Source organism: Anabrus simplex, chromosome 1 (assembly GCF_040414725.1).
Source record: "Anabrus simplex isolate iqAnaSimp1 chromosome 1, ASM4041472v1, whole genome shotgun sequence".
In the NCBI taxonomy this organism is placed as follows: Eukaryota; Metazoa; Arthropoda; class Insecta; order Orthoptera; family Tettigoniidae; genus Anabrus; species Anabrus simplex.
In genome coordinates, this window is record NC_090265.1 from 563,937,779 (window position 1) to 563,955,182 (window position 17,404).

Genomic DNA, 17,404 nt, shown 5'->3' on the forward strand with positions numbered 1-17,404 from the left:
GTACAGTACACTACAGTAATTTTTAAACTACTTTCAGACGTATCCTAATTACGATACCGGTACCGTACCGTGGCCGAAGATACAAAACTAACCTTTAGAAATCCACAAACTGTCTATAGGAGATACTGCTGGATTCATGTGTATATTTTACTTGAATTCGTGAGGAAGAGAATGATTACTGGCTGATGTATTCCATGAGCTATCCAAGGAAGGTGGTGGGGGGGGGGTTAGGACTTCTAAAATTGCCCTGCGCCATTAATCTCCAGGGCCATCTTTCACCTTCAGCGCAGTACCGTTGTAAAGGAGGGGGCGTATGAGTCGCTGTTAAGACCCCAATTAGACTATCGTTCCGCTGTATTGGACCCTCACCAGGATTACTCGATTCGAGAACTGGAGGGGATTTAAAGAAAAACGAACGATTTGTTCCGGGTGATTTCCAATAAAAACGTAGCGTTACGATACTGCTGTAAACTTCGGGCTGGAAAACCTGGGAGTAAGGAGATGAACTGTTCGATTAATCGGTATGTGCCGAGCTGTCAGTGGAGAGATGGCGTGGAATGACTTTAGTAGACAAATGATCTTGTAGGGAGTTTTTAGAAGTAGTAAAACTCATAATATAAAGATAAATTTGGAATTAAAGAGGACAAATTCGGGCAAATACCTGTTTGTAGGAAGGGGAAGTTGGGGTGGAATAATTAACCAAGGGAGATGTTCGATAGTTTTTCAACTTCTTTGATAAAATTTAAGAACATATTGGATAAGTAACTGACAGGGATTGATTGATTGATTGACTGATTGATTGATTGCAATACCCATCGAGGTGTAGAGAAAATATGTAACTTCTGGCCTGTATCTGACACAAAAGGGGAGAAATGATGCAGACGACTATAAAAAGTGGGTCTCCCCTTCATCTATTTATTGCTGTCCCGTTCAATAGCTAAGTGGTTAGCGTTTTGGTCTTCAGTTCTCGAGCCCCGGTTTCATTTAACGGTCATGTCGAGGGATTTTGATCGTAGACACATTTTGGTTTCGATCACAGGTTTAAAGCTGGGCGCCCTTTCTGGCGCCACGTGATTTTTGAGGTAAAATCTCAACCCAGGTTCGACCTGGATTCGAACCTTCGCTTTTCGGGTGGGAAGCCAGTGAATTAATCATGCTTCCATATATTTTGTAGTGGTATTACTTTATGATTTGCTGACTTAACTCTATTGGCTTTGCTAATCAACATACTGGAGAATCGAGCTCGAAGTTTATTTGTTTCTGTTTCCGGATCAGTTAACAGTTCTGTAGTCAAGGCTGACACCTGTCAATACCAAATGTCACTGGAACAATGGTTTTCCATCAGTCACTCATTGTACCCGGACATGCTAGTGGAATGTTGTTTGTGGTCCGGTACTTAATTAATATATGTTAGGCCTATATAGCAGAACTGTATCCCGTGACACGAGTTAGTCTGCAGACAGTTTAGTAACACTAGGATGCAATTAAAGTGGAGTGGAGAAAGGCTATCTCCTTGCCTTAAGCCAGTTTTAATCTCAAATGGTTTAGGGAGTTCACCCATACATTTAACTTGGGGAAAGGTGTCTGAGGGTTTGCCTAATTATAGGTAAGGATTTTTCATCAGCTCGTAACTCCCGGAGAACGTTCATGAACACTCCACGATCTACAGAATTATAGACCTTCTTGAAATCTACAAAGTTTAAGATTGTTCTCTTCTGGTATCTCATTAATCGTGCTTTGATTAATTATTTTAGGATATATGCTTGCTCTTCATACGAACGCCCTTTCCTGAAACCTGCCTAATTTTAACCTGTCTAAACGAGTTTCAAGTCTGCGTTGCAAGGCTTTTTAGAAAATTTAGTATGCTACAGGAGGAAGGGAGATACCTCTGTAGTTGCTGACGTTGGCTCTGTCTCCTTTTTTCTTTTTGTGGAAAGGGTGGATGTGTGCATTCTTCCAATCACTTGAGATTTCTTCTGCCTCCGTCCGGCTCCATGCCTAAATGGTTAGCGTGCTGGCCTTTGGCCACAGGGGTCCCGGGTTCGATTCCCGGTAGGGTCGGGAATTTTAACCATCATTGGTTAATTTCGCTGGCTCGAGGGCTGGGTGTATGTGTCGTCTTCATCATCATTTCATCCTCATCACGACGCGCAGGTCGCCTACAGGAGTCAAATCAAAAGATCTGCACCTGGCGAGCCGAACATGTCCTCAGACACTCCCGGCACTGAAAGCCACACGCCATTTCATCTCTTCTGACTCCCAGCTATGGGCAAATAATTCCTCTACCGTATTCACCACGTTTCAGTTTTGTAACACTAGTTATAAGTCGACAAGCCAGCATTTAAAGAAGAGTTTTCGTGCTATAATGGTAAAGGCGCTGGCTCCGTAATGTAAGGTGCGTGGGTTAGAGTCGTCATCGAACATTTTTATTTCGTTATTTCTTTCGCTTCTCTGTGTTTTCTTAAAATGTCTTCATTCATAGTCCTAATTTCTTTTAACGTTTACCGGACATCTTGAAATCACTTTTTGAAAGTGTGATTTTTAGGTTTTTATTTATAATGTACATAATTTATTCTTTCCAATTATATATCACGGAGGGCAAGGTAGAAAAGAAACGTAGAAGTGGGGTGAAGATTATCCTTGAGGCATAACCTCCGACAGTGGCTCGACATCCATGATATTGCAACTCTGTCAGAAGACAGCAACAGGAGAAGGAGAAGGTATCATAAGATAAAAATGACATGATGGAGATTTGAACTCGTGCACTTTACATTACGCAGTTAGGGCCTTGTCCACTATGCTGCGAGAACCTTATTTTATTTTTATTTATTTTTTTACAAATTGCTTTACGTCGCACCGACACAGATAGATCTTATAACGACGATGGGATAGGAAAGGGCTAGGACTGGGAAGGAAGCGGCCATGGCCTGAACTAAGTTTCAGCCCCAGAATTTGCTTGGTTTAAAAACGGAAAACCACGGAAAACATCTTCAGGGCTGCCGACAGTGGGGTTTGAACCCACTATCTCCCACATGCAAGCTCACAGATGCACACCTGTAACCGTATGGCCAACGACGAGAACCCTTATCAGTGTTCTGGGTTATATGCCGGCTTATGCCTGGTGTTTGAAAATTGAATCACTAAAATCTTGTATACTGGAACCTTCTGAAGAGACTTTCGTAATACGTATTGATTTCGTACTCACCAACCTCACGAAAGTCCGGCCCCATGGTGTAGGGGCAACGCGTCCGCCTGTCACCCGGCAGCTGCGGGTTTGATTCCCGGCCGGGTCAGGGGTCTCTAATTGTAATTATTAATATCCCTGGCCTGGCGACTGGGGGTTTGTGACGTCCTTAATTTGCCTTTCCTCACACACAACATTCCACACTACCGCCATTCCAATTACACGCAGGTTCATACAATATGGTGCCGTAGAGGCCTAAGATCCACATGGGTCGACCCCCGAACAAATATAATTTTTAAAAAACCTCACGAAAGCTCGACAGAATTAGTGTCTGGCACACTATAGACTCTCTCTGTGAACAGAGAATAGGGATAATGGAGAATAGCCTTCAGAAATGTCTGTTCAGTTCCCTTCAGGTTGTTAAACTGAGTCATGTTGATGAACAGTATTTGTAATACTTATTAACGCCACCATTCTACTAGCAGGAGCAGGTCATTGCTTTCCAAGTTGCACGGCAGACTATGACTTATTTACGGTACGGTGAAGTTAGTTTTTGATTCTTTTGACGAGTGATGTTTGTCAAATATGTTTTGCTGGTGGGTCGCACCAACTCAGACAAGCTTTTTGTCGACGACAGGACAGGAAATGCCTACAACTGGGAAGGGAACAACTGTGTACTTAATTAAGGTACAGCCTCAGTATATTCCTGGTGTGAAAATGTCAAACCATTGAAGACCTCCTTCAGAGCTGCCAATAGTTGAGATTCGAACCCACCTTCTCCCAAAAGGAAGCTAACAGCTACGCTGCCCGAGCAACACAAGACACAAATAGCTCGGGGTTTCAAGTGTATTGAGAATGCACTTTTTTCCTTTCTGGCCTCTTTCCATTTCTTCGGGTTCTGCTCTGTATATAGGTTTGGTCCAGTTTTACGGTCGGATGACCTTGCTGGCGTCAATCTTGTGTGGAGGGATCTTTTCACTACTCTTTGTCTGTGGTGGTTGGTAGTGTTGTGTATATTACAGTAGACACGAACACTCAATCCCCGACCAAGATGAATGAATCAATTGAGACTAACATCTCCGTTCAGTTTGTTAATCGAACCTCGAATCTGAACCTAAGACCTCTACACTGACCATTCAGCCAATTAGCCGTAAATACACTGCCCAGATTGAAGTGATAACACTGTCGTTTCTCACCGGTATCAAAGGGAACCCATCACTTAGACAACTAATATTAAATATTTGCATTTTGGTTTATTTAGCACTTGGATCATCGAGGTTAGCAGCTCCATGTACTTCATATATGTGTACATTTTGACAAATTATCTTTCTATTGCGTCTACACTGGTCTGGGTTAAAATTAGGAAGGAATTATACAGGTATACAGTGGCCTACCGGCTACCTTAAAACCCTGGCGAATTCGGAATGGATCCTGGGTACACAACCAACCTCATGCATTAAAAAAAGAAGTAATTGGGAAGTAGCCAGTAATGTAGCTTAAATATAAGCTTTTCAGTCTCTCGAAAACACAAGCTGAATGTAAATATTATACTATAGCATACCTGTAAAAAACCTGCTATTAAACAAAGAATGACAAGCAATAATAATGTTATTGGTTTTACGTCCTCCTACAGTTTTTGGAAAGGTCAAAGTATCACAAATTTACCCCTCAGTTATTCGTTTACGTACCAATGTGTCTGCCGACACGATGTAGGCGTATTTTAGAGTCTTCAAATACCAATGGAACGATCCGCGATAGAACCCGCTAACCTTCAGAACGAAAAATCCACATCCTTGTCAAGTAACTTTTCAGCTAGTGCCGTGGGCAGAGTGGGAGGGGGGGGGGGGGCGGGGGTGGCTAACGCGGTTTAAGCCCTCTTCAGTTTTATAGAAATATTTTCAAATTTTAATCATATTTAAAGTGTTACGATTACAACAGTGAAATAATCTTTCGTGATTCCACCACCAATGATCTCACTGAAGTGTCTATTTACAACCTCTGTGGCTATGCTGTCTTAATCTGACACTGTACTTATTGAAATTAAGTCTATATCAGAGGTGGCGTATAAAATAGTATATTTTGGTCCTACGTCCGATTCCGTGAATGTATTACGGCACTTTGCTATCAACTGTAAAACGAGTATTGTTAATCAGATTCGGAATTCCAAATCAAACGAATCAATTTCTAGCCACTCATAAAAGGATATATTGTACTCAGCTCGACCTAGCTGATACATCTTTTTTTTTTTTTTTTTGCTAATGGCTTTAGGTCGCACCGACTCAGATTGGTCTTATGAAGACGGTGGGATGGGAAAGGTCTAGGAGTTGGAAGGAAGCGACCGTGGCCTTAATTAAGGTACAGCCCCAGCATTTGCCTGGAGTGAAAATGGGAAACCACGGAAAACCATCTTCAGGGCTGCCGACAGTGGGATTCGAACCCACTATCTCGCCGATGCAAGCTCACAGCCACGCGCCCCTAACCGCACGGCCAACTCGCCCTGTTCTGATACTTCTACCATATAATAATGCTTACTGACAAGGTGAGAGCTCAGTCAGCCACAGGTTTTAGCTCAAAGTGAGTAAAAATCAACAAAGTTTTGATTTCTTTTACAAAAAGGAAACCCCCAAAATTCGCATAAAACATGGTGACAGGAATCTGAACTAGGCGTTTCTCCCGCTATTTGTGAATTCTCAGATGCTATCACTCCGAGCTTATGTGTCCAAAAGGCTTAAATGAATATAAAAGACGAGAAGAGCCTGTAGATCTTTATATGAGATTTTGCATGTATGTTAAGGGCGAGCCCTCCCCAATTATTTCAGTATTTGAAGAAGCTGAATAGCACTTAAACACGCTGAATTATCAATGTAAAAGCAAAGCCACCTCCTTACTGGCTGTGTAGGTCCAAGAAGTTTTTTTTTTGCTATGGGCTTTACGTCGCACCGACACAGATAGGTCTTATGGCGACGATGGGATGGGAAAGGCCTAGGAGTTGGAAAGAAGCGGCCGTGGCCTTAATTAAGGTACAGCCCCAGCATTTGGCTGGAGTGAAAATGGGAAACCACGGAAAACCATCTTCAGGGCTGCCGACAGTGGGGCTCGAACCCACGATCTCCGGGATGCAAGCTCACAGCCGCACGCCTCTCCGCGCACGGCCAACTCGCCCGGTGCTTCCAAGTCTAACATCCCTTCGTCGCCCCTTTTTTTAGTCGCCTCTTATGACAGGCAGGGGATACCGTGGGTGTATTCTTCCTCCGCATCTCCCACACACTGGAGGTTAATTTAAATGTATTCTTTTTCTTTGCATTTGTATTTAGGCCTAGACAGTTGTGGAGTCTATTTACTGAAAAATATTTTCGAAGCTAAGGGGGTCTGAAGATGCTTTCGAATTCAAAAGAGAATGTGGAAAATACAATGAAGTGGAATTTTATTTTTACAATTTGTTTTACGTCGCACCGACACAGATAGATCTCATGGCGACGATAGGATAGAAAAGGGCTAGGATCAGGAAGGAAACAACCGTGGCCTTAAGATACAATCCCAGCATTTTCCTGGATACCACGCAAAAACACCTTCAGGGCTGCCGATAGTGGGGTTGGAACGCACTATCTCCCGAAAGCAAGCTGACAACGTGGCCACTCGGTACAATAAAGTGTGCTGCGCATGAAATATCAATCGGTCATGTTTATGCACCTTTATGCGGTGGGTCGTAGACAGGAAGTTTCACTTAATACGACTTACTTTAAATTTGATAAGTCTGTTCAGGGTGACGGGACTGGAATGTTAGAACATCTTCAACAATGGAGCGAATAATAATAATAATAATAATAATAATAATAATAATAATAATAATAATAATAATAATAATAATAATAATAATAATAATAGTAATAATAATAATAATAATAATAATAATAATAATAATAATAATAATAATAATAATAATAATAATGTTTTAAAGCCTCCGTGACTCGGACGGCAGCGCGTCGGCCTCTCACTGCTGGATACCGTGGTTCAAATCCCGGTCACTCCATGTGAGATTTGTGCTGGACAAAGCGGAGGCGGGACAGGTTTTTCTCCGGGTACTCCGGTTTTCCCTGGGATCTTTCATTCCAGCAACACTCTCCAATATCATTTCATAGCATCTATCAGTCATTAATATATATCACTTTGGGAGTGGCGATTCCATCGTACTAATAGCCTATATATGCTTCATTCACTACATCCCTGACCCGGTCAATAACTGGAAAACAGTTGTAATTTTTCAATACTTGTTTTACGTTTTGCCATTTCAACAGATTATGGAAGCGTCGAGGTGCCAGAATTTACTCCGTCAAGAGTTGTTTTACGTGCCAGTAAGTCTACCAACAAGAGGTACCTTCAAATACATCTGGAGTGAGCTAGAATAATGAATCCGCCATCTACGACCAAGAACGGTCTGCCATTTGAGCCACTCAGCTCTGTTTTCTGTAGCCATTGTTTCGCAGCTACCAAAATTTTCTGCCTCGTACTGATTTAACTGGGCCTTTTTTCCAGTTTTTTTTTATTAGTTACTTTACGTCGCACGTGTTATGGCAACGATGGGACAGAAAAGTGCTGGGAGTAGGGAGGAAGTGGCCTTAACTGAAGTACAGCCCCAGCATTTGCCTGGTGTGAAAATGGGAAACCACGGAAAACCACCTTCAGGGTTGCCGACAGTAGGGTTCGAACCCGCTATCACCCGAATACTTGATACTGGCCGCACTTAAGCGACTGCAGCTATGGAGCTCGGTCATTTTTCCAGTAGTCCATGGTTTGTTTCAGTTAGATTAGCCTATTTAGACTATATCATTTCAGATTAAGATTGTATCTGTATTAGAGAATTTAAATATTAAGGTAATCTTATAAATACAATTCTAGGGGTCCGCTGTCTGTAATGTTACTTATTTCGCCAAATTTGTATATAATTAACCGTTTAAGGCCAACCAGATATCAAACCAGTAGTTCTTAGCTTTCGTGCCTGTTTGTTTGTCCGTTTGTTCCACCATTACGGGTAAACGACTCAATAGATCTCAACCAAACTCCATATTTACAGTCTACTCACTCAGGAGCACGTTCCGATATGCATATCTTTTAAAAATCACAAAACACATTGGGGGTTTATAGGAGGACCAGAAGAGGTTTTTTTTCAATTTTCTCTTACAGTATTGATTATACCTCAACCAACATGTTTAGAGCATACTCATTCAGGAGCAGGTTTAGATATGCATATCATTTAAAAATCACGGAACAGACTGGAGGTTTGTAAGAATAAAACAAGAGTTTTTCAATTTGTTTCTACTATTGATTATATCTTGACCAAACTTCCTGTTTAGAGTCTAATGGTCCAGGAGCACGTTTTGATATGCATATCATTTAAAAATTACTGAATAGACTAGGGATGTATTGCAAGACAAGACGAGGTTTCTTTTTAATTTCCTCTTACGCTATTGATTATATGTAAAATCTGTGGACTAAATGTGAAACATAATTTCGCTTACTCTTCAAATGACGGAGAAAATAATTGTACTTTTAGTCCAAGGCCCGTGGGTCATGTCATGCATGTAACGGGAAAAACTAAACAGCCATTTTACTCTTTATGTAGGGCAGATATTAAAAGAGGTATCATCAACGTCAGAGATACAACATGTAACCTGAGAACCACGGAAAATTTCGCACAACTTCGTACCAGGAACTGTACGTTATAAGAAATTGGGAAACCGTCCTCATTCTCTCTCGGATTTGCTCAGCTTCATCATATTTTCGTTACTGCCCCGGGCTGTCGTAGGAAAATACTATTTTAACATGTCGCATTAAAAGTGTGACTTGAGCCCTGTTACTTCGCAAAAAGTTCCTGAAGGAAACATGTAATCCACTGCAAATTTCCGTGCAAAAAACGGGTACAAATGCTATTGTATTATATTTCGTGGTGTCTCGAATAGGTAGCCTATATATGCTTCATTCATTACATCCCTGGCCCGGTTAATGACTGGAAAACAGGTTGTAGGTTTTCAATACTTGTTTTACGTCCTGCTATTTCAACAGATTATGGAAGCGTCGAGGTGCCAGAATTTACTCCGTCAAGAGTTTTATTAAGGGGGAGGGGATCATTTTTGAGTTCATTTATTCAAATGTAATTGTACCGATGTTTTAATTATGTTTACTACTACTACTACTACTACTACTACTACCACCATCAAGGGTCTTTGCTTCCTTTGATTGAAGTTATTTAATAGCTAGTCTAAGCAAGAATACATGTTTATTATTCAATATCTGTAAACCAGACACATGCTCATTGATTTCAGGTTTATCTTTTCAGAAGTTAAAGACACGTGTGTTTAGAACGCTGAAGTTTGTTTATTATTATTATTATTATTATTATTATTATTATTATTATTATTATTATTATTATTATTATTTACTAGCCATTGTACCCGTTCTGGACACGAAAATTGGTAAGGGATTACACGATTCTTTCATGAATTTATGCGAAGTTACATGCCTGCATCCACAGTTTAATGAGGCATGTTAACCTGATATTTTTATATGAAAGCACGTGGCATTAAGGTGAGGTACGATAAAGATGAACAAAGTGGAGACAGAATGAGGAAGATCGCAGAGTTTATGGAACGATACAATAGTTGGTCCGAAGGTGTGCTAAATTCACCCTCGTTCTCGGTTACATATTGTTGTTTGATTGAAACCTTGAGTGGCGTTACGGCAAAAGACTTATGAAACCAACCGTTGAAGATAACCTCTCTTATTATCCGTTCTACCGAAAATAGTAAAATGGCTCTTTAGTTACTCCCGTTAACCTACTAACTTGAAGTAGTATGACAGCCTGTAAAACCGTCCGTCCTTTATTAATCCTCCTATCGAAATTGTGCACATGAGAAAAATGTTTTAGAAATTGACTTCCAATAAGGTTTATATCCTCCAATTAATCACCAGTCTATTCAGGGATTTATAAATAATTTTGGCTCTACAACGTTCCCAAGGACAGGTAGATTCTAAATGTGAAGTTTGGTAGAATTATATCCAGTAGTTTTCTAGTTGTAAGAACTCAAAGAGACAGTCACCAAAGCTAAAAAATAGGTAGATAGTCATTATTAGAACTGAAAGGGATAACTACGAAAATTTCTCCAAAATGTTCAATGTACAGACACACTATTGTTACGATTATATTTATACATACTACTACTACTACTAGAGAGAGAATCCTCTAGCGATAGCTGCACTTTCCCAAAAGATTCTTTCTTAATCCGTTTACCGTTCAGGGTTGGTTTTTCATCGGGCTCAGAGGGATCCGCCTCATGGACAGTCTCCTGGAGCGTGCGACTTTGGGTCGGGGGGATACAACAGGGGAAGACGACCAGTACCTTGCCCAGGCGGCCTCACCTGCTATGCTTAACAGGGGCCTTGTGTGGGGATGGGAAGCTCGGAAGGGACAGACAAGAAAGAGAGAAAGAAGCGGGGCGGGAGGATGGCTGAAGTGGGAATCTAACATCAGCGATTACCTTCGATGTTAGGCCCCTTTAAACAACAAGCATCATCAAGCAAGAACATCACCCCACCCCAACCTCCACAACTCAGTTGACCTCCCGACGTTGAGTGGATCCCGTTTCAGCCCTCGTACCACTTTTCAAACTGCGAGGCAGAGCCGGGAATTGAACCCGGGCATCCGGGGGGTGGCAGATAATCACACTAACCACTACACCACAGAGGCAGTCAACCACGACTTACAACTCAATAATGCAAAGATAAAACACTCATAGATTGGTTGGTTGTAAATGAGAAATCCAAAGGTAGTTTCTTCACGGATGACGGGCTTTCTTTTATTTTACAATGATACCGTACAGATAGCGGACAATGTACACAGAATCCCTTATATACTTAGGGCTATTTCGTGCGTTATGGACTAAGTTATCTTGAAGCATTTGTAAAAAAAAAGACTATTAAGAAACTAAGAAACTAATGTATTGTTTCTTCAACTAAAAAGAGAAGTTCATATGTTCAAAGAGGAGGAATGAAGAGCAGTAACTTTTGGCCTGAGTATTTCACTTTGATGAATAGAAGAATGCGAGAAAGGAAAGTCCGAAATCCCTAACCTCTCCTCCACCCCACTAATCATTGTTTGTCAGGCACGTACTAATGGATCGAGTAGTTGTGGTACTACAGGCTGCCTATAGGCTACTCAGCCAGTTGCAGGTTGACCGTTCTGGGAACAGAGGCCTTGATATCTGGAAGCAGTATCCTGTAGTGTTGAGTAATACCAAGGTCAGAAACTTACCTCACAAAAACTAGTTTAATTAAGTGAAAACATTTTACACTGAATTGCGGTTGCCATTAGTAATATTAAGTTTGTATTATCGAAGATCAAATTAGATTATACAACAAGAAGTTCAACAACATTTCGTAGTAACACCGACCCATACTATTCAAGGAATGGATATGCATCTGAAGGACATGTATTAAACAAACAATTCTTGCTTAGACTAGATGCTAAGTAATTGCAATGAAAGGGACAGACACTTTTTTACAAGTTGCCTTACGTCGCACGACACAGATAGGTCTTATGGCGACAATGGGATAGGAAAGGACTAGGATTGTAAACGAAGCGGCCGTGTCTTTAAGGTACAGCTCAAGCATTTGTCTGGTGTGAAAATAGGAAACCACGGAAAACCATCTTCAGGGATGCTGACAGTGGGGTTCGAAGCCATATGCAAGCTCATATCTGCGCACCCTTAACTGCACAGCCAACTCACTCTGTGATTTATTTTGTATAAGCAAATTATGGGGGCCAAATGTGGCAATGCGCTAAGGCCAATAAAATAAATTACAACAAAATAAAACGTTCATACCGTGTGATACCCTTAGGGTGTCTTCCTTGTAAGAGAAATAACTAAGAGGGATGTCGATAGATTAATAGAGTTTCACCCTCTTCCTCACCCTATCCTCTGTCTCTGCGTACCATTAATTCTGCATAGGCCTAAGTGGTTTGACGGAAGATGGGTGTGGACTTCAACATACAGTGTTTTCCAGGAAGACCGGAGTTAACAGTTAAGAATCAAAGTATTATGAACTGTTAAGAGGAGTCATGACAGAAAAATTTGAACACCTATAATTTACCGCCTATCCAACTAAATTTAAAACACACGCTCATATTAATACGATGAGGCTCCACACAAAATTTGGAGCTGATAAGTTGGTTGTAAAGTTATTGACAACTAATTTTTATTTTTATATTTTCCGTGGAAAATGCTCTTTGCGACACAGTTTTCAATTCTTAGGCTATAATTTCACAAACTTGTCAAGAATACCCAAAGAATAACTCCGATTTTTTCAGTCAGGTATAAACTACTGGAGATATCTTTTTCAATTTTTCGTTATTCATTCAATAGGTAAAATTCTACTATTGTGCTATTTCAGGAGCAAAAATGTGATGATGTCCGCCTCTGCGATGTAGTGGTTAGTGTGATTAGCTGCCACCCCCGGAAGCCCGGGTTCGATTCCCGGCTCTGCCACGAAACTTGAAACGTGGTATGAGGGCTGGAAAGGGGTCTACTCAGCCTCGGGAAGACAACTCAGCCATCCTGGGAGTGGTTTTCCATGGTCTCCCACTTCTCCTCCAGGCAAATGCCGGGATGGTACCTAACTTAAGGCCACGGCCGCTTCCTTCCCTCTTCCTTGTCTATCCCTTCTAATCTTCCCAGGGGCCGATGACCTAGATGTTAGGCCCCTTTAAACAAGCATCATCACCATCATCATCATCATCATCATCTAATCTTTCCATTCCCCCGCAAGGCCCCTGTTCAGCATAGCAGGTGAGGGTGCCTGGGCGAGGTAATGGTCGTCCTCCCCAGTTGTATCCCCCGACCCAGAGTCTGAAGCTCCAGGACACTGCCCTTGAGGCGGTAGAGGTAGAATCCCTCGCTGAGTCCGAGGGAAAAACCGACCCTGGAGGGTAAGGTGGTGGTGGTGATTATTGTTTTAAGAGGAAGTACAACTAGGCAAAGGAAGACAAGGGCCACGAAGGGCGTGAAAATGAAAGACTCCCTAGCCCTCGCAAACCTAATAGCGTCGGGGTCGGAAAAGAACAAGAGTTGACCAAGGGAGGTCGGACAGGATAGATAAAAGTGAGGAGCCTGGTACAAGTAAGTGGAAGCAATGCCAGGACTCAGCTAAGGGCCCCGTGGTCGCCAGCCCACGCTCCAAAGTTCAGAGCCTCTGAGGCCCCTTTTAGTCGCCTCTTACGACAGGCAGGGGATACCGTGGGTGTTATTCTACCGCCCCCACCCACAGGGGGCTCACACTAAACTAATCAGAGGGAAAAAATGGAAGGGATCCGAAAATAAAGATATCGGCCAAAGGAAAGCAAGGGCCACAAAGGGCGTGAAAATGAAAGACTCCCTAGCCCTCGCAAACCTAGTAGCGTCGGGGTCGGAAAAGAACAAGAGTTGACCAAGAGAGGTCGGACAGGATAGAACAAAGTGAGGAGCCTGTCACAAGTAAGTGGAAGCAATGCCAGGACTCAGCTAAGGGCCCCGTGGTCGCCAACCCACGCTCCAAAGTTCAGAGCCCTTGGGACCCCTTTTAGTCGCCTCCTACGACAGGCAGGGGATACCGTGGGTGTTATTCTTCTGCCCCCACCCACAGGGGGACCTGGAGGGTAGACGGATAAAGAAGAAGGATATGAAAGTAATATTCAACTGATAATAAAATGCAGAAGTACTAATTCCTATACATATTTAAACATTCTCAGAAAATTTCAGGTGAATTCGATAAGAATTCTGCCGCATAGGGGCCGATGACCTCGTTGTTAGGCCCCTTTAAACAACAAGCATCATCATCATCATCATCATCATCATCATCATCATCATCAATTCTGCCGCAAGGAACATTTTGTGCATAGCAAAGAGCTGAAAACTTTTTAAGGTAGATAAAAGCAATTGAAAGTTTTAAGAAACATTCTTGCTTTAACACTGTCCTGGACTGTAAATCACTCCTTCAGATGTCTTTTTCCTCTTACGCACACCGTAGAGCTACTGCAAGGTAAATAGCCTATATTCCAGCGGTATTATTGAAATGGTAGTCCGAAAGAACTTTGAAAATAATTTCGTCTAACAGCATGAGAGAAAGGGGCGTGGGCTTGCTTTATACACACCAAACCGCTACCTTTTCAATCCGTGGAATGAAATGGAATGGCGTACGGCTTTTAGTGCCAGGAGTGTCCGATGACAAGTTAGGCTCACCAGATGCAAGTCTTCTGATTTGACTCCCGTAGGCGACCTGCGCGTCGTGATGAGGATGAAATGATGAAGACGACACATGCACTCAGCCCCCGTGCCAGCGAAATTAACCAATGATGGTTAAAAATTCCCGACCCTGCCGGGAATCGAACCCGCGACCCCTACCCTAACCATTTAGCCACTTTTTAGTCCGTCATTTAGAGTTTTAAAATGGCGTTAGGGAAAAAATTTATAACGGTATTTAAAAGAGGAGGAATAGGGGATTTTTAAAGGTTAAAATTGAAAATTCGAATTGTCGGTAAAAAATCGCAACACATCAGTCGCGACTCGCCTTAAGTGCTCGGTTCCATTGAATCACAAATGATATACTTTAATCTTGAACTCTTAATCACCAATAAATCTATTTAAAATGCCCACAAAATCCTTCCTGTTTAAACTGAACTGTTAGTCAAAAATGTAGTTGATATTAAATTAATGTTCAATAAAAAAACCCAGTGGTGGTAAAAGCATCCAACAAAACGGTACCAACCTTCCCCGAGTTACTTTTTATATCTGGTTACTCGGCCGCCCATATATCTTCTACTCTACAGTGTGTTGTAGTTAGTAGAGACAACCCTACTTCAGTCTGTAATTAAGAAGTTTAAGATGGCCAGTATAAAGGAGTTGCAATATTTTGGAACTTTATTTGCAAAATTCTCTACGAAAATAATTTCTAAATATGCTAATATTTATCTAGGCCTATCCACCTACTTGGTTTTTTTTTTTTTTGCTAGTTGCTTTACGTCGCACCGACACAGACAGGTCTTATGGCGACGATGGGACAGGAAAGGGCTAGGAGTGGGAAGGAAGTGGCCGCGGCCTTAGTTAAGGTACAGCCCCAGCATTTGCCTGGTGTGAAAATGGGAAACCACGGAAAACCATCTTCAGGGCTGCCGACAGTGGGGTTCGCCTACTTGTTTTAGAGTCGAAGAAGCAAGGATTCTGTCTCGCCAGTATCACGGATGTTGTCGTTTTCTTTAGCGAATAGTACTTGGGACATAATTGAATTATACTGTAGACGACAGAGGCTCATGAATTAGATATATGCAAGAACAAATTAATATGTCGTCTTCCCAGTCTGTTTGTACGGTGCAGAGGCGTGGATCACCTTACAAGGCGATTGGGCAGGAATAGAAGGCTTTGAAATATGGTGCTGGAGGAGTTGTTTAGAATTACTTGGACAGCTCATCGTATGAACACGTCGATTTTGGAACTACTTCACAAACAGAAAAGTCTGCAGTGCAGGGTCTCTCAGCGGATCACACGTTAATTTAGACACAATGCATCGAGTAGCTTGCCTTCAAAAGTGGACTGTTGAGGGCAAGATCCAAGAAACCAGACAAGGAGGAGGGGTACCAACATAATGGATCGACATAGTGAATAGTCCCTTACAGGTTTCTCTCCGAGTAGCCATACTGAAGACTTTGGATATAGAAAAATGACAGCTGGCTGAATTCTAGTTTTCACGGCGCCTGAGCCATGAGGCAAAACGATTAATAATAATAATAATAATAATAATAATAATAATAATAATAATAATAATAATAATAATAATAATAATAAAATGAACATTATACGTACCGATAAAACTCATTTCAGACGTCTTTGTAAACAAATTAAAAATATATGTCACTATCCAGAACTCTTTCATAGCATTTATCAATGCTTTAGCGCGGGCAGCTTGTGGATTGCGATCATTCAAGCGTACAATAACTGGATGAATAACACTATTTACAAACTTCCAACAAAATGGTAAGAGTATAAATGCAGTATACTGTAATCATTGGTTGGAACCAGCAGGAACTGTTACGTAGAATAGAATGCTGAAACTCACATGGTGTGGAAGTCCTGTTGTCTTGCGAAGCAGTCTTGCGTGCAGTTAGGTTAGATACGACCAAACAGGTAGACTTGCGAAGACTGGAAGCCGAAGGGCGATCACGGCCACTTAGAACGTACGAGTGACGTCAACAAGACAGATGACCAACCACTGGCACTCGGCTCCCACTGAGCGTTCACCTCTGTACTACATCATCCTCCGGCGAAACAGATTTTTCCTAGCAAGTTCATAAGTTGATTCACGCATTTCAGTTGAAGAAACCACACAATTTGTGGCCATGAAACCATCTGTTATGGAAACAAGGAAATAATTCAACTACAGACGGATTTACCAGACGTGCTGAGTGTGTGGAAATTGTCTGCATATTTACGCCTGGATTCTGTTTACCGTTTGAGCGACCTGTAAAATAGGGAAGCCCCACCGTCGTAAGATCATCCTTTTACCATTTAGAACTGATGGAAATTATTTACCATTTTTGCAAACAGAGAACCTGCTGGATGTACATATGAGTCGTCTTTACGAATACAAATGTTTTGAGGAAGGAAAACAATGTAAAAAATTGAAATTATGTAATTTGGGCGAGCTTGATAAGATATGAGTTACAAATGTTCTGTACATTTTTATATGGGAGAAAACTGGCAAACATGACTGATTGAATGAAAACCTACAACCTGTTTTCCAGTCATTGACCGGGTCAGGGATGGAATGAATGAAGCCCCCATCTTGCGGCGAGGATAGGAATTGTGCCGGCTGCCGAGGCCTGTCGCACTCCTCTAGGGCAATGATTAATGACCAGTGTTGCCAACTTATATTTTCAAGATTCGCTAAATACTACTAAAAATCCGCTAAAATTCCGCCAAGAAATCCTATATCAAATAATGAGCATTAAACATAAGCAATAATAATAATAATAATAATAATAATAATAATAATAATAATAATAATAATAATAATAATAATAATAATAATAATAATAAAAGTAAATGTCTGCACTCACCTGATCTGTGAGTTTCAGTGGAATTAACCCCTGCCTGCGAGCCAGCGAGCTAAAACTTGCAGGCGTTTTAGTGCCGGGTGCAA

The 17,404-nt window shown here is 41.6% G+C and overlaps 1 protein-coding gene across 1 annotated transcript in view; it reads right to left on the bottom strand.

Annotated features, from left to right (window-relative positions):
- Nucleotides 1–16,483, bottom strand: part of LOC136869821 (phenoloxidase-activating factor 2) — a 114,162-nt gene extending 97,679 nt beyond the window's left edge. Inside the window, exon 1 of the mRNA XM_067144878.2 lies at nucleotides 16,322–16,483. The gene's annotated coding sequence lies outside the window, so the exon portion shown is untranslated. The remainder of the gene's footprint in view (nucleotides 1–16,321) is intronic.
- Between the last annotated feature and the right edge of the window lie 921 nt (nucleotides 16,484–17,404).